This window comes from Psammomys obesus, unplaced genomic scaffold (genome assembly GCF_907164565.1).
Source record: "Psammomys obesus unplaced genomic scaffold, mPsaObe1.curated_primary_1811, whole genome shotgun sequence".
NCBI classification, from domain to species: Eukaryota; Metazoa; Chordata; class Mammalia; order Rodentia; family Muridae; genus Psammomys; species Psammomys obesus.
In genome coordinates this window covers 10,627,577-10,648,539 of record NW_026596088.1, presented here as the reverse complement: position 1 = coordinate 10,648,539, position 20,963 = coordinate 10,627,577, and the positions used below count along the sequence as shown (strand labels likewise).

The 20,963-nt window shown below is 43.2% G+C and overlaps 1 pseudogene; it reads right to left on the bottom strand.

Moving 5' to 3' along the window:
- Nucleotides 1-20,421: 20,421 nt before the first annotated feature.
- Nucleotides 20,422-20,520, bottom strand: LOC129691545 (U6 spliceosomal RNA; annotated as a pseudogene).
- Between the last annotated feature and the right edge of the window lie 443 nt (nt 20,521-20,963).

The following is a 20,963-nucleotide window of genomic DNA, read 5'->3' as shown; positions in this document are numbered from 1 at the left end:
TGGTTCAGAATGAATAAGTCCCATGCCACCTCCATCTCACTAGAAAGAAAGCCCTTTCATTATATCATAGAATTGAATTTTTGTTTTGTTTTGTCTTGCTTTGTTTTTTGTATCTGGATTTGTGAGAAATTGACCTATTTCATTTTTACCTGTAATGTCATCACCAGTTCAGCAGTTGTGTTGTATTCCTTGTAGATTAAGTTGGTGGTAACATCTCCCATATTTTCCAAATTGTTAGAATTGATATCACTTCCCTTTTAAGTGTCTCATCAAGCTTTCTAGTGAGCTATGTAAGTCTGAAGTTTTCACTGTGGGAAGTCTTCAGAGATCTAATTTCTTTAATAGGTAGGGCTGATTTGCTTTCTATGCTTCAAACTCTCAGCTTATAGGCCTGATATTGTTTTTTATATTTATCATCTCCTTTTAGATCTTTGTAGGACCTGTAGTGATGTTCTATTTTTCATTCTAAATTTTGTTAATTTGTCTCCCCATCCTTTTTTCATATTGTGAAAATTTTGCATTTCCACTTGCTTTTCAGTATTTTCTTTACTCTAAATTTGCCTTCCTCTTATTTTTCAGTTTTCTTAAGGTAGAAGATTGTCTTATATCGTCCTCAAAATAAGCCAATTTTTAAATTTCCCTCTAAACACTGCCTAACATTATCTCACACACTTAAATATGTTCCACTATTATTTAGTTGAAAATATTTTCAGATTTCCTTTTTGAGTTTTTCTTTGACCTGCAAGATGGGAAATTATCAAAATGTTTTATTTACCAATAAGTGTAAGATTTTTCTGTATATTTTCCAATTGACAATTTCACTTTTTTTGTTTTAATTTGAATGAATTCATCTTTGAAATTTTATAAAAGTTGTTCTATGGCTCAGAAAATGTTGTTTTGCTGAAACTTCCATAGGTACTGGAAAGGAATGTGGCTTTTTTTATTTTTTGAAGTTGTTTATCTTTTCTGTTATGTTAATTTTAAAGAGTTTGGGGTGTTATTAGGTGCATGTGTATTTATGAATATTCTGTCTTTTTTTTCTTTTGTTTTCCTAATAAACTGACCACTTAATGTTTTCAATTCACTGGCATAGGTGTAAGTCACCATTCCCGGCACTGATATGGGTGCTGGGGATTTAAACTCAGGTTTTCATGCTTGTAAAGCAAATACTCTTACCCACTAACCATTTCCCCACCAACTTTATTAGATTAAAATTTTTATCTTAGTATTTCAATGTTTCTTTAAATAATTCAAATGTCTGGACCGTTGTGGGTTTTTTTTTTTTTTTTTCTATTTATTGCTTTCCTTTAACTGAGGCCATTTTTTCCCCCTTTAAACAAATTACTAATGTGTATTCAAATGTTTTATCGCATTCTGGAAATTTTGTAAACAGCTGAAGATTGTACACTGTATTTACTGTAGAAAAAAAAACATGCTCTTCTATATTCTAGTAGGAGGTGAAGCCACCAAATGTTTCAGCTCCGCCTGGGGTTGTCGCAGCCTTACTTTTGTCCAGTTTACCAATATATTTAAATATTTTCTTGGGGGTTATAATTTTCCCTTCAGCAGGCTTTGGAATCTTAGTATTTGGGATGCTGCAAAACTGTCTGTAATTCAAGGCCGAGCTTGGGCATCCTGGCCTGGGTGGGACTCTGACATCACAGCGTGGGACTCTGCCTTTTTGTTTCTTGGCCAGATTCATTTTGCTCTACACAACCTTGATTCCCTGCTGTGGTCGCTCTGAAGGAATAACCTGGAGAAGTCCAGAGTGTCTAGATGAGGGCGAGGCCCTCTGGGTTCTTCTCTTCTTCCAGACGTTGCTAGGCGACCATCTACAGGCTTTGGGGTGTTCTGCTGGCCGGCCCATCTTTAGGTGCAACTGTGGACTCAGCTCAGTTTTCCCCGTCTGCCCCAGCCTCATACTTTGCAGAGACACTGCATGTGGTCGGGGTTGGGGTGGGGCTCTTCCACATCTCCTTATTACCCTAAGCATTGCTGAAGATCAGAAGGGAAGGGTTGGCAGGCGGCGGGGGGGGGGGGTCGATTGTGTCTGGACTCCTGGGGTTTCTAGTCTGTTCTGGTAGCCATTGCTGGTTTGGAAAACTTGGGGTGTTATTTTCTCTTCTACTTGTTTCTCATTTTTCTTCCTTCTGTTATCCCAAGGTTAAGATCACTGATACGACTTTTCTCTCCTCTGCTTCTGATTTCCTGAATTCTTTATGTTCTTAGATCACTAACTAGGTTTTCCCCCTATGTTTTAATGTATGTGTTGTTGGGCATGCCTGTGATGCAGCCCACATGTGGTGGTCAGAGAACAACTTGCAGGAGTCAGTTTTTACTTTTACCTTGTGGGTTCTGGGGATCAGTCAGGCTTGGTGGCAGGTAAGCTCTTGTACCCACTCAAGCATCTTGATGCCTCCCTCCTTCCCTCCCTCCCTCTCTCCCTTCCTTCCTTTCTCCTTTCTTCCTTCATCTCTCTTTAGGTGTTCTTTTATTTATTTAAAAATTAATCTTAATGTCAGCATACACACGAACAGGCTTTGTTATGGTCTTTTCAAACACGTATGTGAAGACACGTTGTTCTCATCTGTCTTCTACTGCACCTACCCCCACTCCTTCTGCCCACCTCTTACAGATCCTCCTCCTTTCCCCAGAAGGCCCTGCTTTTCCTTTCATGTCCTGTATATTTCATTTTTTCTCTTCTTCCCTTTTCTATCTTAAGACCACATTTTCTCCTGCAATGGTCAGCTTTCTAGTCTCCTCTCTCTCTCTCTCTCTCTCTCTCTCTCTCTCTCACACACACACACACACCCCTTCAGCTTCTGCACAGGAGAGAATCCGTACTATAGTTGTCTTCCAGAGTTTGGCTTGTTTTACTGAACATAATAATTCCCAATTCTGTTCATTCTTCTGCAAATTTTATTCTTCTGTATGACTGAACAAACTTCAACCGTGTATATACTCCTCATTTTTCTAGTGATGGGTATCTAGGCTGATTTCAGTCCAGGCTATCCTGAACAATGCAGCCCAGTCCTGCCTTTCCTGACTTTATACTCTCAAGAGGAGAGACAATGAACGAATAAACAGAATAAGATATGCAGTATTTGAGATACTGATCTAGTAGAAACCGCTCCTACTAGAAACATTAAGTGGAAAACATTAAATAGAGAATTCTATGAATAAAGGTGAGTTTTAAATTGTGTACTGTTCCGAACAGCATGATGAAGTTGTGACCCACCTCATTTTCTCAAGAGGGAAAGAACACTGTTTGCCTGTTAGTCATTTGGCTGTTTGGAGAGCAGCTGTCACAGTCTTGGTAACTCAGGGCTGTGTTGAAGAAACCCTTGTTTTGGGTAATGATGGCTTCGGAGTGCAAGCGTCACAATGCTGCTGGCTCAGACATGCCCACGAGAGGCTGTGAAGTGTTTTCTTTGAGTGAAAAGATCAAACCTGTTTTTTTTTTTTTTATTTTTTTTTAATTAGGAAAGAAAAAAGCCGCATGCCAGAGTTACTGAGATGAATGGACAGAACAGGGCCATTGCAAGGAGAGAGAGAGAGAAAAGAAAATCCAGGCTAGTTTTGCTCTTATGCCTCAGACTGCAAACCCCACCCCTCCCTACCGTGTCCAGTTAAGATGGAGAAGGATTTAAAATTGCTTCTGTTTAGAAAAAATTGGTTCACTAGGAGTCAGCAATCCCCCCTTCTCAGGTAAAGGAGGGCACCTGTAACTGAGCCATGCAGAGGGTATGTGAGCTGTCGGGAGGAGGTGGGCTTGCTGTTACGTCACCCCAATTCCTCGTGTGCCTCCAAAACTTGGCATCTCCGCTCATTTTTCTGATTTGAGCCGTCCTGCTATCTCTTTGTTTCACTGTCTCCTTTTAAACTGTGCCCTGGGGGACTCACATTTCATAACCAAAGCTGCCTATCAAAGCATTTTGCTAAAGAAAATATATTTAGTCTGGAGAGAAATAATATCTCTCCCTCAGGGACAGGAGCAGCTTCAGTCAGTGGTGGTTTAAAATGGCATTTCCTACCCTGCCTGTCACTCACGATTACATTTTTCTTCTTTGTTTGAAACGGGGTGGGGGGTCGCGGGCAGCCGGGTTGGGGTGAAGATGTGAAGGAAACACGTTTCGGAAAGAAAGCACACTGTGGGGCCCTGCTGCACTCCAGGCAGCAGCTGTGTGTTCCGCAAGCTTTGGACGGCGTGGGGTCGTTCCCGCTTTCCTAACGGGAGCATGGAGCCTTGCACCTGGCCGCAGCTGCAGGATTGTGTTCCGGTGTGTCAGCCCAATCACCTGTGTCACTCGGCTCCTTTGGTGTGTTGAGATTGGCCTAATGAAGCCCCGGTGGGTCAGGAGCTCGTTGAGAATGATCTCCCAGATCCCACCTCTGCAGTGTCTGGGGTTATGATCCTGTGTTATCGCTACCACCCCATTTCAGGCAGTTCTGGGGATGGGACCTGGGTCTCTCTTTAAATTTACATGTGTTTGTGTTTGTGTATGTGTATGTATGTGTCTCTGTGTTTGTATCTCTCTGTGTGTATGTGTTAGCATACAGGCAATTCAGCTGACCTGCCTTCAGGGTCCTAGCAACTGCTTATGTCATCACCTGCCAATGCCAGGTGCTCTAGGTGTGTGCCTGATATAAGGCCCCCAGCCACCCCCAGCTCTCCTCTCCCCCTTCCCTCCCCTTCCCCTCCCTTTCCATCTCTCTCTCTCCTCTCTCTGTCCCTGCAGTTTCTCTCTGCCCTGGGCACCCCTCCCTCTCCTCCCCCACCCCCTCACTCTCTGCCCTCATAGCTCACGAAATGTCTCTATCCCTTCTCCAGCCCATCCTTAATAAACTTCCTTGTACTAGATCTGTTATCCCAGATCTGTTGCATGGCATAATTCCGCAGGAGGGCACACCTTGGCATGGGCCTGCTGTGCACCCCATCATTGTGCTGCCGAGTCACCATTATAAATCACAACATGTCTGCGTGTATGTGTTTGTCTGTATGTGTGTGTTGTCGTAGTCCTGTGTGTGTACATGCGGAGGCCAAGGTCAACGCCAGGCGTCCTAGAATTGCTCTCCATCTTTTTTCTTTTTTGAGACAGAGTCTCTCTCTGAACCGGGAACTCCCTGATTCATCTAGGCTGGCTGGGCAGCAAGGCCCAAAGACCTTCCCGTCTCCTCCTCTCCAGTGCTCTCCGGGTTACAAATGTGCAGCATTGCACCTGGCTTTTACGAAGGTCCTGGGGATCTGAACCCAGGTCCTCATGCGTGTATAGTGAGTACTTTACTCACCAAGCCATCTCCTCAGACCCCATGGTGTGCCTGTCTTCTAGCCTTTGTGACCAGACCTGGGGTCTGCTTCCCATTTCATTGCTACTCTGTGTGGTGAGGACTGATTGCTTTTGGCAATAACAAAAGAAGGCAGCCAGGTCTTGGGGGAAATCAAAGAGGTCCCAGGGCACTCGGGAAATGAATGAATTCCACTGATCTTGTTTGCTTCCTTATGGGATCATCTATCATGATTTAACAGCCCAAAGCTCAGGCATGCTTCTTGCCCAGAGACATAGACTCTGTAACTCAGGGCTGGAAAACGGGTTTTTATGTTATTGGTACCTGCATTATGCCCATCATTCTGTATTGTACACTGCATTATTGTGTAATTCAGTCTTCCTTTAGCCTGGGCTTGTGTAAAGGGTTGAACGCCCCCCTTTGCACCTCACCAAGGTGAACACATTTCTGGGTTGTAATCAAAGCAGATATTTGTCAGCACCTACTGTGAGGCCCAGGACAGGGTTCTGAAAAGAAGCTCATGGCATCTTCCCACCGTTCACTTGTTTAATTTCATTTCAGATGGTGTTAATGCAGGACTTGAACCAACCACATTCCAGGGCAGGCCCCATACTCATGTGTCTCCATTTTTTTTTTCTTTTTTAAGGAAGAGAAAGACAATGAACTTGGCTGAGTAGAGGAGGGGGGATCTAGGAGGAGTTGGGGGAGAGGAGGGAATGTGATAAAAATACACTGTATGGTATTTTCAAAGAAAAGAACATTAAAAAGAATACTTAAATTGTTACATATATGTAACAATATATATGTTACAGGGAGGACAAGGGCATTACTACAATAACAACAACAACACACCTGTATTAGGAGCTGCAGAGACGGCTTGGTGGGTAAGAGCACTTGCTGCTCTTGCATAGGACCAGGTTTGATTCCCAGGACCCACATGATGGCTCAGAACCACCTTAACTACAGTTCCAGGGGAACTGGTGCCCTCTTCTGGCCTCTGTAGCTCCTGCATGCACATGGTGTACTCACATACATGCAGGCAAAATGCTCATACACAGAAAATAAAAAAGTGAAATACTTCACACAGGCACACACAAACACATACATGTAAATAAATAATACATTAAAATTTTTAAAAATCCCGTTAGTGCACCCACTGGGGTATCTGTCACTTCTCCCTTCCCATCTCCCACTCCTCTACAGAGACCCACTTCTAGGTTCATTCCTTGTCTTTGCTTTATGAGGAATGTGTGTTTGCCTGCCTTCTATATGTATTTTTTTATATCCATAGATGGGTACTGATCTCACTTTCACCCTTGGCTAATGATCTCTCTCTCTCTCTCTCTCTCTCTCTCTCTGTCTGTCGCAGTGGGCAGTGTTACTGCAGGGAGGTAGAACTAGTCCAGGTGCTGAGGATAGGCGACCTTTGAGTGTTCAGCCTTAAACAAGACACCTATACCGTTCCCTGCGGCGCTCAGAGAAGACCATGGAAAAGCGGGAGGGGCGAGTGTATGAGTCTGAGGGTGGGGAGGAGTGCTGTCACATGGTCTTCTGGACGTGACCTGGCTGTTGCACTCGTGAACTCACTACTGCTGTGGTCTCGCGCACTCTACTGAGCAGTTCCACATTCACTGAGGAGCCACTGGCAGTTAAAGGTTGCCAGAGGAGGGGCCGCCGCTTTCTGTGGTGGTGTAGTCACTGCTGAGTTTTCTATGTCCCAATAAACATCTCACCCCCAAGCCCATGGAAGAACCTCACAACAAGGGATGTGAAGGCAGAGGGGGGGGGGCGTGGGAAAAAGGGGGCTCAAAGGGGCAGATGGAGAGAAGGGAAGGCAACACGAGGAGTATGGTCAATATGCATTATATACATGTATGAAACTGTCAAGGAATAAACGTTCTCGTTAAAAAGAGGCTCAGCAAAATGGCTTAGCAGGTAAAGGTACTTGCCACCAAAGCCTGAGGACCTGAGTTCAACCCTGGAAACCATGTCAAAATGAGGGAGAGAGCTGACCCCACAAAGTTGTTCTCTGTCCTCCGATCTCCACAGGTGTGACATGGCAATGTTACACATGTATATCTATTCTGTCTGTCATCTACCTATTTATCATCTTTTCATCCACCTGTTTATGCATGCACATATACGGTTTGGTTGCATAATTTTAAAATCAGTTTCTGGTGTGCAAGGAGGGCTTAGACTCTAGACAAACCACACAAGTAATCATCCCTTTTAACTAATTATATTCCAGTGTCAATATCTTCTTTTTGCTCCCAGGTTTATCTAGTACCTGCCCATCCATATAGGCGAGGCATCCTCCTACAGATGTGTGGCATGTGGCTGCCTGCCTGTGGAGTATGAGCAGATGTTGTGCATATAGTCTCAGGTCCCAGTACCTGAAGGGATGTGTTTGTGACACATGCATTCCCCTCTAAGCTAGAGTCTGATGCTGTTCTGGCAAGCCTGCTTCAATATTGCAGGAACAAGAAAAAAGTATATGGAAAGAGACAGATCCCTGAATAACTGCAAAGTATGACAGCCTGGAACTATTTCCCTCTACCTCCATCTGTGAATGGGAAACTAAGACACACTTTATTTGAGCCACTCTGTTTTGGGTCTCTTTTACTAGCTACTCAGCCCAACTACCAGGCATAATCAGGAATGGAGACTCCATCTCAGTGATGAGGAAGTGGAAGGGATTTCCTGTGTCTCATTTGGTGAAGCATTAACACATAAAATACATGCTCACTGGGATACTCCTGTACATGAGTGGGCTCTTCAGAAGCCATCTAGTGTCTGTCATCTGTTACATCAATCATCTATCAATCGTGTATGTACTTATGTTTCTATCCATCTATCATCTATGTTTCTAAAATTTGTATCTATTTGTCATCTATCTATTATCTATATATCGTCTATCTGTATCTCTATCATAAACCAACATTTTAAATATAATTTAACTATTTATAATATGTGTATCATATGTGTATAACTTATGATCTATTATCTGTCCTATCATACACTTTCTATAACCTATCTTTAATTTATGTATCTGTCATCTCTATATCTGTCTATTAAGTATTATTGAACTTTTCCATATCATCTCTCTCTCTCTCTCTAATATCTATTATATATCTACTTACCATCTATCTGCTTATCTATGTATCATCTCTCTAACCTATCATTCATCTATCTGACTATTACCTATTTAATTTATCATTTATCTATTTAATCCATCATCTATCTATCTATCTATCTATCTATCTATCTATCTATCTATCTACCTATCTACCTATCTATCTCTGTATCTCTCTCCCTCTCTAACTAACTATCTATCATCTACATATGTATCTATCTTGTTGAAGAAAGAAGAACACAAAAGTATCCATCACCACAAAACCACAGAAGGGAAATCATCTTAATGACAAGTTATGTGTGGCGGTGAGACAGGGGACTCATGGCTTGACATTTCAGGGCTCACAGCCCATCTTCATATGTTGTTAAAATCATGACTTTTCCATCTGGAATGATGACTGTAATGCATATTTTATGAACTTTTGAAAAGGAATTGAATGAGATGATGTATTTAAAGGTCCTGACCCAAGGTTTGGTTAAAAAAAACAAAAGACAGCAAATTGTGGGTTGGAGAGATGGCTCAGAAGGTAAAGCATTTGCTGCATAACTATGAGGACCTGAGTTCAGTCTCCAGAGACCATGTTAAGCTGGGCATGGCCAGACTCATTTGTAATCCCAGCACGCCTATGGTAGGATGGGAGATAGAGACAGGGGAGGCCCTGGAAGCTCACAGGCCAGCTAGTCCTATTTCCACAGTGATGACAAAGAGGCCCTTCCTCAAACAAGGTGGAAGGCAAGGACCAACCCAGGACCTTGTCCTCTGATTTCCATGCACTGTGGCATGCATGGCCCCATGCGTGGACACCTCTCTTTCTCTCTCACACACACAAAGATGATGAATGAAAGTAAGTTCTTTCTTTTCTTTTGTTTTGTGGCACCGGCAGAGAATGCCTTGTACATGCCATTCAAGTGCTCTACTACTGAGCTCTATGCCTACCTCCATGAAATCTCCCTTTCCAGGTCTAGACTTTTAATCATGTGTCAGCTTCCTCTGCAGGATGTGTAAGGCCAGACATGGTCTGACCCTGGTAACTCTTTGGATTCATCTCAGATGCCTTTCTCTTGCCAGTTTTCTGTGACTCCCTGAAGCTCCTGGCTAACCTCCAGCCAGCACAGCGACCAGAGTTCTTGCCTGACTCTGGATCTGACAGTTCCATTTTTGCACATAACTGGTTCTCACCATCACATCTCAAAGAGATAGACAGTTTCCTTCCAATTGTGATTGGCAGGATGATGGCTTTCCGGGATGTCGGCACCCTACCCTATGGAGCATGTAAATATGTCCAGCATTAGAGCAAAGGGCCTAGTTTTAGTGGCTGCTATCTTCTCCAAACTTGCTAACCCAAAAACAGGGCAATTACCCTGGAAAAATGCATGTAACCCCAGTCCGAGAATCCTGAAAAGTAGAATATGGAAACAGAAGAAACTCAGAAAGAGGTCTGGAGAAGCAAAGTCAGAGAGAGGGTATGTTGCCGCCTTGGAACATGAAGGGGAGGGGCCACTGAACAAGGGATATAGGCGGCTTCTTGAGGCTAAAAAATGTAAAAATAGATCCTCTTCTAGATCTTTGGGAAGGTGCAGCATTGATACATTGAGTTGTCTAGTGACTTGATTTTAGCCTGGTAGTTTTGGCTGCCTCAGGCTTCTGAAGTCTAACTTTGAGATTTACACATGTGTGCTGTTGTTAAGCTGGTGAGTGGAGCTGGAGGGAACTTGCTTGTCCACAGGATTGCCTGGTCTCTCACACTCTTGCTTTAAAGTTGCTGTCTTAGAGCCCAGGCTGGCCTCCACCTTGATACATAGCTGAGAATGACCTTGAACTCCCAGTCTTCATGAACTACCATACCCAGTGAGTGTAGTGTTGGGTACAGATGACCGGCACGGTCTCTACTCACTGAGCTACACCTATAGCCCCACCTGCCTTTGTAACACATCTACCCTCTGCCTCTCCATTGGGAGGGATCTCATCTGTCCTCTCAGCCTCTGGCCACAGGGCCTTTCCATGATGACAGAAATGCCCTCTCAGCTCACCTGCTAGTGTCTGGGCCATCCAGCACATGCTTGGCAGATACTTATTGAAAGTATAAATGAATGAAAAAGAACAAATGGAAATTTCAGAGCTCATTGCCCTCACCGGCAGGGTTTCTTGTTCTGACAGGATGTTTAGAATTTCTGAATAAACAACATGGAGATGGGAGGATCAAGTGATGAGAGACCATGTGACAGATTAGTAAGACACAAACCAGGAATTCTGGCTACTGGTCAAGCCAAGTCCTAAAATCTAAGTGTTTTTTTTTTTTTTTTTTTTTTTGGTGGGGGGCAGGGGGGATGAGGACAAAGGAAGCAGAAACTCAAATTTAGACACACAGGTGCTCTGGCTGGAGAATGATTTTCAGGACTCAGTTCCTTCTTCCCACCATGTGGGATCTGGGAATTCAGCGGCCAAGGTTGATAGAGAGCGCCTTTACCTGCTGAGCCATCTTGTCAGCTTGCCAGTCTATAATTAATGGGCTAGAAGTCCATATATAGTGACCAGAAAGCGGTGGGGGTTTGTATGTCCCATGTGTTGCCTTGAAAGCTTGGATGGGACACTTGAAGTTTTTAACAGCCTGTAACAGTTCAGCTCCCTCGCCATGAGACCCGGCCCTGTGCAGTCACTGGAGTGTGTGTTTGTTTAATTAGGGCACCGGGTAGCGCCTCATCCGGTGGCAGATGTTGCCATGTGTAATGTAATAAATAAAAGTCTTTATAGGACCCAGCAGGCAGCAGAGCCTTCGGTTAGCAGATGGCAAAATATTAAGCTGGCAGAGCAATAACTTAACTGCCTGAATCAGCTGGTCCCTGCCCAGATTTGCTCTGACATGAATCAACTTCATATAGGATATGTCACTCAGCCCCAGCCACTGTGCCTTCGCCTGCCCTCCCTCCCCTTCCTAGATAGGCCTGTTTTTGCCTTGGTACCATGTTATTGAAATCAGCTTCCTGGGATTGTAGCCCTGTTAGGTGGTCGACGAGATGTACATGCTGAGCTAGACTATGGGTTTCCTTTGGGTGGGGGTGCGTGTGCCGTGAGTGTGCTGCTGCTGTCTTCCAGGCCCGAGTCAGCTAAACAGTGTGTAGCCCAGCCCCTTGGCCCCTGTGGTACTTGAAGACCATCCCACATAGTTGCAGAAATCCTCTTGCTGGGGATAGAAATGAGGACTGCTACCGTACGGATGCCCAGGGAGTAGGAAAAAAAAAGGCTTTCGCTCTGAAAGCACACTGGTTGGAAAGAGACTGTCATCTGTATTATTGCCCAAGGGGTAGAGAGAGAGAGTGGGAATGTGCCAGCCAACTGGTGTTCGTGTGGTTAGCAATGCCTCGGGTCATGCAGGGATCTCAACAAGGACCTCCAGATCCAAGGACGTCTGTCTTCTTCATAACCCCATAGGGTGGTAACCACAAACCCACCCCTAGCTCTGCTACGGGGCCGGGTGCTGACCTGAGACTGTACTGTGCATTTTTATGGGATTCTTTCAGTTCTGAACCTTAAACTCATTTCTGTCTGGAGAAACCAAAGTTCTGAGAGTTGATTTAACATCACACAACTAGGAAATATGGGAGCTGGGATGGAACTCAGTGCCGCCTGAAGTGGGGATGGCAATTACATTTAGCTTTGGGACTTAAGAGTATACTTGAGCAGAAAATGGTGGAAACACAGGATAAAAAACACTGTCTGGGAAGGAGGTGGAGGACTGGCCCAGGGGAGAAGATATGGCACCTGATCATTTCCGAGATAACCATGATCAGCACTAGACTTTCCCAAGGTCTTTTGGTTGGTCAGAATTAGAGTGTGGTTTGAGGCAGAACCCATCTAACCAAAGCTCTTCACAGAGTTTTTCCAAAGGCTCTTTAAACAGGGATTTTTAAATGTAAAGAACAACATAAGTAGCTTGGGAGAGAGCACAGCTGTAAGTAGTTATGACAGGTGTTCTGACAGGATCCCAAGGACCCAAGTAATATATTGTGTGGACATGGCAGCTCACCTGTAATTCCAGCCTTTGAAGGCAGAAACAGGGTCCCCAGAGCAAGCTGGCTAGCAAGACCAGCCATATCAAAAAGCCCTGGGTTTGATTGAGAGATCCTGCCTCAATGAATAAGGTGAAAAAGCAATTGAGGAAGACCACACATTAACCTGGATTTTCATGCACATATAAGTGTGTCAATGCACACGAAAGCATTTACACACACATAAGAGACCACTACCCTACAAAAATAGAAAAAAAATAACAATGTAAATGCAAATGAATGAAATGCTGCTGGGAGAGGAAGTGGCGTGATCAAGGTGTGGCAGGAATGGATAAAAGGGTATGTACACGTGCATTTTTGTATGCATGTGCATGTAGATGAATATTGTGTGACACAATTCCTGGGAAGATGTGGACAAATATACACTCACACTAGACAGGGAAACAATGACATACATAAGTATAGATTCAATCAAAATCCAATTTCATGAATACATTGCTGTTATGTATAGAACTAGGAGTGAATTCATTCTTATGGGATCAAAGATTAGAGAGTATCTTTTCCATGTAGTTTCACTGGTCTGAGCCTCTTGTTGACAGCTTGCCTGGTCTCTGCTTCTTTCAGGCAGTTCAGTTTGTCTGAGAGTGACTTTCAGCAGTCTTTATACTGCTTATATACCCCGGGGGAGAGCCAGAAGGCTATCGAATCTGGTCGGTTTCAGGGACTTCCTGAAGTCTTTGTGTTGTTTACTTCCTGAACACAAAGAATTTTTTTTTTGCAAGATGGAATGTCTGACGTCCCTTGAGAACATCCTGCTGTTTTGCTTCCCCTTTTTAGCCCTCTGTTTTAAAAGCTTTCCTCCAAAGACAGAAGGTTTTAATCTTGGAAGAAACTGCTACTCAACAATATAGAAATGAGGCTGGTTGTTAGAGGCAGATAGCCTTGAATGCGGAGCTGAATGAAGCTGGCTTACTTTCCAGGCAATAATGAATTGTTAAAGGTGTTGTGAACACCTGAGACAGACGAAGTTTGCCTTATGGTGTCCGGTGACTGCTGTCTTCATGTCTCTTAACATCTTTGGGGGAAAATATCAGTCAAGGTGGTTTTTGTCACCAGGGTCAGGGAGTTAAGATTTGAGAGAGTGCTGAGTGAAGTTTAGATTTCTTTCTGGTTTTGCCATCCGCAGTGATGAAGCCTTGACCAGAGGGAAGCCAGGATGCTGCTGTTCTCTTGGGCCCTGGCTTCCAGCATCTGGAATCTTTCCATCCAGTTGCTGTGTGTGTGCTGCATTCCCAAAGCCCATGGACGGACAAATCCTTATACGTGTTGGCTTTCAAGATAAAGGCACCTGAACTGTCAGACTGGATCTTCCTCTGGGGCCTGTCCCATATATCCATGTCCTTTCTTGAGGTAATGGGTGACTCTGAAGGACGGGAGGGTCCCATGACTTAGGACCTCTATGTCCTTATTTCATGGAAGGGGGGCATTCTGAGGTGTTGAGTTGCAAATGTGCCCTGTGCTTATGAGGCCAAAAGGTCATAGATGTTAGAGTTGGCAATGTCCCTTGTTTTGTATACAGTTTCAATTTAAAAACATTACAACCTTGCCATTGCAAGAGTAAAACAAAGTTATTATATAGTTTATAGAAGAAAAATATCGATGACAAATTGACAGCCAGCTGAATCTGCAACCTTAGAAGCCAAAGGCAAATCAGGCTGTTCACACAGAGGTAGCACTTCGTAGCTCACATATGCCCATCATGCCCATCAGCACAAAATGTTTATGTAATTGGCATCACACGAAATATGTAATTTTGTATTTCAATTTTCCATCCTCATTAAATCGGTCCCAATTTCTCACATCATTAGACTTCTTTGTAAAAATTTGTGGATGCAGAAAAATACTTCAATATTAAGAGTGGAAAAACAGGATTAAAAATTCATAATTTAGATATGGTTTTACTTGTGCTATATAAATATACAAGAGTTCAAGAATATGTACACACTAAAAACATATCACTCAGGATAGAAAGATGTTGTATAAAATGTTACTAGGAGGTTATTATGGTGGTAACTTTTATTTTTCTTTATATTTCCGCATTTCCAGTAGTGAATTTTGCATAGTTGCAAGATACTTCAGAAATTATTTCCCCATTTCACATCCTGGCATGTTTGCTGTGTTAAATATTCTTTTATTTGTCCCATGAGCATCTGAAAGTCTAGACAGTGCCATGTGTCTTGGCACATGTGTCTACTCATGCTTTGCAACTCTCTCTCATTTTGCATATGTGGAGACTCAAAAACAAAACATCCGTGGCTCAGTTGAGGATATGGATTGCATGAGGTTTCAAGTCTTTCATCTTTAAGGCTCTGCCTTTCCTGGGGAGTCTTTTTCCAATCTCTACTCCCTCTGAGAAGAAAGTCAAGGATCATTTTGGGTGCAGTGATCCTGAATAATAAACGGCATAGTCCCCGCCTCCTGCCTGGCAGCCACCTTCACGCAGATGCACTGGCTTTTGGGATGAAGGATCCAAGCGTGTTCCCTGATGTCATTAATTTTGTCTTTGGGGAGTTGTTTTCCCTCTGCCTGGCTGCTTCATGTCTCTGCCCACTGTAAGCATGGCTGTGACACTCTGACACTCTATTTAGCTGGCTGTAAGGATTCTTGCTCACCATCTCAGTGCCACATGAGATGACACATTTGTAGCCCAGCTTAAATGTGAGCCTCCCAGATGCTGAGGCAAAAGCCACAGGTGCCTCTGTGTTCTCCTATGTGTTAAAAAAATCATACCACACCATATCATGGCCATTTCTATACATGGTTTTATCATGTAATAGATCAGTTGAGATCAACAATCACATATTCTTTCCCAAGGGCCTCTGCCCATCTGCCCTGTTTCTCAATCCACTTCCTCCACCATGGTTTCTAGGCCAGTTCAGAACTGTCCATCTTGACCTGGAACTAGTATCCCAAGGGACTCTCTTCTTTCAGTCTTGTTCCTCTTTCAGTCCATTTTCCACTTATCAGGGATAGGGACTATTTGAAATTGTATACCTGAGGTGCCATCTCTTTATAGTGCAACAAGGGTTGGCCTCTGCCAGTGTGTCTGATACCATTTCCGTAAACCTGCCCCCTTCACCCAGGAAGCTCCTGTCTTTCCAATCCCTCACCAATCACTTTTTAAGATCACTATGTGGGATAGTTTGGGTTATTACCCCCAAATGTCTATTCTCCAATGGTGAATAGAATTTTATTTCCTTACTTCATGATTTGGGTTTAGCTTTATGACTTGTTTTAGCCAATAGGGTATGGGTAAGTAATGGATTGATGTAGAACAGAGCTGTTGCTCAGTTCAGTTCCTGGGGCATGTATGAGCAACATGCCCCAGGTAAGCTGTTGGTCCTAGTAAAAGGAGAGATTTACTTCACAGATCTGAACCTGAGCCCAACTCCGATCAGAGCCACAGATGCACAAGTGAAAGAAGAGTTGGCCCATCAGCCTCCACGATCATTACACAAGGTATTGTTGCAGAGTTATCTCTTCATGGCTCCAATTCTCATCTCTTCACATTATTGTATAGTTTTCTAAAAAAAAAAAGAGAGAGAGAGAGAAAGAGGCAATCACTTTATAACTCACGTATCTTTATATCATCTATCTGTCTATCTATCTGTCATTGATATTCTATTAATAATTTATTTATCCATCATTTATCGACATTCTATTAATAATGTCATATATTAATACTCTACTAATTATTTATCAATTGACATATATATTCTCTCTCCTCCCACTTGTGTCTATCTATTATATATCTATCATGTATCTACCTTATGTATCACGTGTCTATTAATAATCTTTCTATATACTAACATACATATTGTATCTCTACATATTCATATCTATTACTGTCTACTTGTTTGTTTATCTGTTGTCTTTCTGTCTATCTATCTACCTATCTTCTTCAATAAATACTTCTTAAATGAATGAATTTCTCAATAGCACTTAGGATGCAATTTGTACCCAATCAGTGTTTGCTGAGTGTAATTACTGAACTGTCCAAACCAGCTTCTATTGTGTCCTAACAAGTATATCCATAAAGCAGAGTTGTCACAGGGCCCAAGTGGTTAGCAGTGACACTCTGTCCCCTTTCCTGCTTTTTCAGATCCTGCAAAACGTCTTTGCTGTAAAAATACCCACACTGAAAACAGATGATGTGTCAACTCAGTAATTTAAACCATGAATCTGTACTTGCTTAAAGATGAACTTGTTTGGAAGAAAAATGAGAAAAATGCTTGTGTCTGTCCAACAGAGCCCTGGGTAAGAGCATCAATTTTGGTTCCTAGCAGGTCCAGGACATAATAGAAGGAAAGTGCTGAGCTCAGCAGCTGAGAGAGCCACTCGTATTTTCACAAACACAGTTTCGGGGATGGTAATCGTATCTATTAGCAAGAGTGACTCCACTGTGGGCCTGACAGAAAAATGAACTCCCTCACGTTGCAAAATGAGCAAAGTGGAGATCGATAAATCATAAAATTAGTTGAGACATCATCTATCTTTCTTGGCTTCTCCTCTATTCTCGCCACGGTCCCCTGGGACACTAATTCATTTATTGCATTTTTATCGTTGGGAAAACACGTCAAGGTTCGGAGGCTGCATTCAGTTAGGAGAGCAGGAGCAATAATGTGTGTCATTAATTAGGCCGTTTGGGGAGGTTCAATCCAAACGCCAGTCTCAACTGACTTTCCTAAATTGAGTTTCAGGACTAGGTATGTGTCTTTATCAAAAAGCAGTGTTATTGAAATATGCCCTGAGAAGGAGAGAGGGAGAGACCTGTCTGCTCACTCTAGAGAAGCAATACATTTAGGAGCAATCTAGGTGGTCAGCTGGATGTGATCTGCATCGTCTGAACAGCCTTTTTCTTATCAGCATGTAATCGAAGTGAATGTGGGACACAGCCTGGAGTAATGTGTCCATGTCACCTGGCTCCTAGCTGCACGCTTGATCCTGAGAGGCACAAAATAAGCAGATTTTTTTGAAATATTTTATTGTAGCAAGATACTTAGAATGAGATGTATATTCTTTAGATTACGATTTATTTTATTTTTATTTACATGTGTGTGCGTGCAGTTGCACTCAGAGGTGGAAAGGGCATCAGATTCCCCGGTGCTGGAATTAGAGGCTGCTTGCTGTGGGTTCTGGGAACCAAACTTCAATCCTCTGCAAGAGCAGTGAGTGCTTTTAACGGCTGAGTTGTATTTCCAGCCCAAGATGTATGTTTTGAACTGTTTTTCACACATTTTGTCCTGTGTTGTTGTCTCCAGGCATTGAAGACAGGTCTCTGCAACACATCTTGCTTAACTGCAACTTTTCCCTGGTTGATTAGTGATTGATCATCTTCTCTCTCTGGCCCCTAAAACCCACTATTCCATGATGATCCATGACTCTGGTACTCTGATGCTCCCGCCTTAGATGCTTTTTGCAGAGTATGTCCCTGTGAGACCAATTTATGCCACTTAGCACGTTATTCTCAAGGTTTAACCTAAATCTCGTGGTACCAATTCCCATTTTTAAAGTCTGTATTAATGGTAATATTCCATTGCACGTGTATATGGCACATCCCCTATCCATCCATCTGTTGATTCATGTTTGGGTCATAGCCTCTTCTTGACTCTTGTGGCTAGTGCTGCGGTGATCACTGGCGTGCTAACACCTCTTTGTGATCCCAGTCTCCATTCTTGATAAATATCCAGCTGAGGTACTGCTGGATCATATCTGTAATCAGACTCTTAAATTTTATTTTAGAAATCTCCATTTTGTTTTCCAAGGTGCCTGTATCATCTTGCATTCCCACCAACAGTGTGCATGAATTGGCAATTCTTGTCTCATCCTGATAGCTTCCTGACAGCTTTGAGTTCGCCTTTCACCGTGGTTTCCATTTTCATTTGGTGATATTGGTTCACGCTGTTGAACCCTTTACATACCCTTGTTAGTGCTTGATGAACTAAGAAAGCGAGGGCCAGTGAGAAGGCTCAGAGGGTAAAGGTACTTGCTACCAACCTTGATGACACAAGTTCAATCCCCAAGACCCATACGGTAGAAGGAGAGAATCAATTCTCTCTCAAGCTGTCCTTTGACCTCACACATATGCAAATAGTGTGTGTGTACACACACAGCAAATAAACATAGCATGCAGAAATGGAAACGTTTGCCTACTGAACACTAGGCTGCCCTGAGGAAATACATCAGAGAAGAGACAAGCAAGTGGGAAGACAGTTAATATTTATGGAAGACTGAGTTTTGTTAGGATGCCATGTTATCCAGTGGGAGATGTAATCTCTTATCAGATACACTTCGCTTAATGTGTAAAAAAATCCTAAAGCTCATGCAGAGCTACAAAGTCTCATGAGTAGTTAAACCTGTCCTGATGAGAAAGAGCAAGGCTGGAAGCTTCACACTTCCTGGCTTCAAAACGTATCATGAAGTTACAGTAGCCAAATCAGTGTGGTACTGTCACAAAGACAGACATGGTCAAATGGTACAGACCAGAGAGCTCAAAAATAAGCCCAACTGTTTGTGTTCAGCTGAATGTCGACAAAAGGACTGAGAATATGCAGTAGCTGATAGTCTCACTAACAAATGATGTTGGGAGAATTGTTTATCTACAGATAAACAAAGGATTTGGGTATATACCATAATTTGTTAGTCAAGTCCTTCTCCCATGCCCCAGATCTAATTTATCTGCAAATGGTCCAAACCCTTTCCTTTTGTGCTGTGGACCTGTCCACCACTGGTTCTTCTGCCTTCTCTCCTTTCCCTGTTTTCCACATAGACACAAGGATATCTTCAGATTGAGCCAAAGACCCCAAGGTAAGCAGACACGCACGGGGCTTGGGAATGGTTGCTACCATCATAGAATATGTCACAGTAGATAGCATTCCACGTGAGGTCATGCTGATGAGGCAGACACCTGTTCTGTGTGTGTGTGTGTGTGTGTGTGTGTGTGTATGTGTGTGTGTTTATGTGAGGAGAGGTTTTCCTTTTAGATAAGAATCCTGGGGTGCTGGAAGTAAATACTTGTTACCTGTGGGGAAAGGAGCTCTCTTTAGCACCCTTTTTACTCTGCAAGGCCTTTCACTCATTGTCATGTTCAAAGCTTGAGCCATTACTGTCTATAATTCCCGCCAGGGCAGCTGTCTGACCTGAGAGCATGGTGCCCACACTGCTGATAATGAAATCTTAAAAAAAAATGCTCTAAGTGTGTGTATCTCTGAGTGCGATCATGTGGGTATATGTAGTGTGTGTTGTGTGTGTGTATGTGTGTGTGTGTGCATGAACAGCATGCATGTGGAGGTCAGAGGACAGCCACAGGTGTGAGGCCTTAAGCATCTACCAAATTTCCACGAGGCAGTTTCTTTTGTGGGCCAGCAACTTCAGCACACAGGCCAGGCTAGCTGGTCCATGGACTTCTGGTGGTTCAGCTGTATTTGCCTCCTGTCCTGCCATCACTGGGACTTACAGGTGGATACCAAATCTGGCATTTTCAGGCTGGTCTTGGCAATCCAAACTCAGGTCCTCATGAATTGATGTCTGAGCCCAAAGGCCTGAAAACAGAATCTTCATCTCTTTATTGATGCCTTTGAAGAGGGTAGAATAGGAACTGTGTGTTCCATCCTGTTCTTCAATTCCCATTTTGTCCCTATCAACAAATCTTGGTCAAAAACTACATGGATCATGGGCTCCCTTGAACTGGAGTTTGAGTTCCACTGTGACTTAAAAAAAAATTGTTTTTATTATTTCAAATTAGGCCCCCCTTCCAACCCCATATTTGCTCATGAGTGTAGTACTTGAGGCCAGAAGGGGGGAATCCGATTCTCTGGAGCTTGAGTTACAGGTGGTTGTGAGCTGACTGTGTGGGTGCTGGGAGCAGGACTTGAGTCCTTTGGGTGGCCAGTTTACATCTGAGCCAGATTTCCAGTCTCCCCCACGACTTCTTTTTTAAATATGGGATGCTTCACAATTTTTCATGCCATGCTTGCACAGGGAACACGCTACTTCTTTCTGTATGGCTCCAGTTTTAGTATATGTGCTGTTCTCCCCGTGATTTTTATGCCTGTGTTTTGGGAAATGATGGCTTGCATTTGGGCCCAAGGGACCCCCGATGTCGTTGAGGTTTGGGCTCTTTATGTCCTGTATCCAGGTGCTTTCTGTTTTCAGCGTTTGTCTTTTTTCTGCAGACACGGAACATGTATGTCATTGTGAACTAGGGCCTCTTTGTCATGTGTCCTCAGAGCAGGTGCAGGGTGCTCAGTGGCCAGAAGAATCGTGAATTCTGTCCTGGTGGTGTGCGGGGTTGCTGTGCACGTTGAGAACCCGAAGCAGAGACCTTCAGTTGCTTTATTTTAGAGAGACTGTTACCTGTTCTTCCACATGCCATTCAGCAGGTGCCATATACTTTTTAAAATGTTTTTTGAATAATTTTAGATTTATAGAAAAGTTTCAAATATAGCGCAGAGAATTCCTGCACTCATCCTTCATCC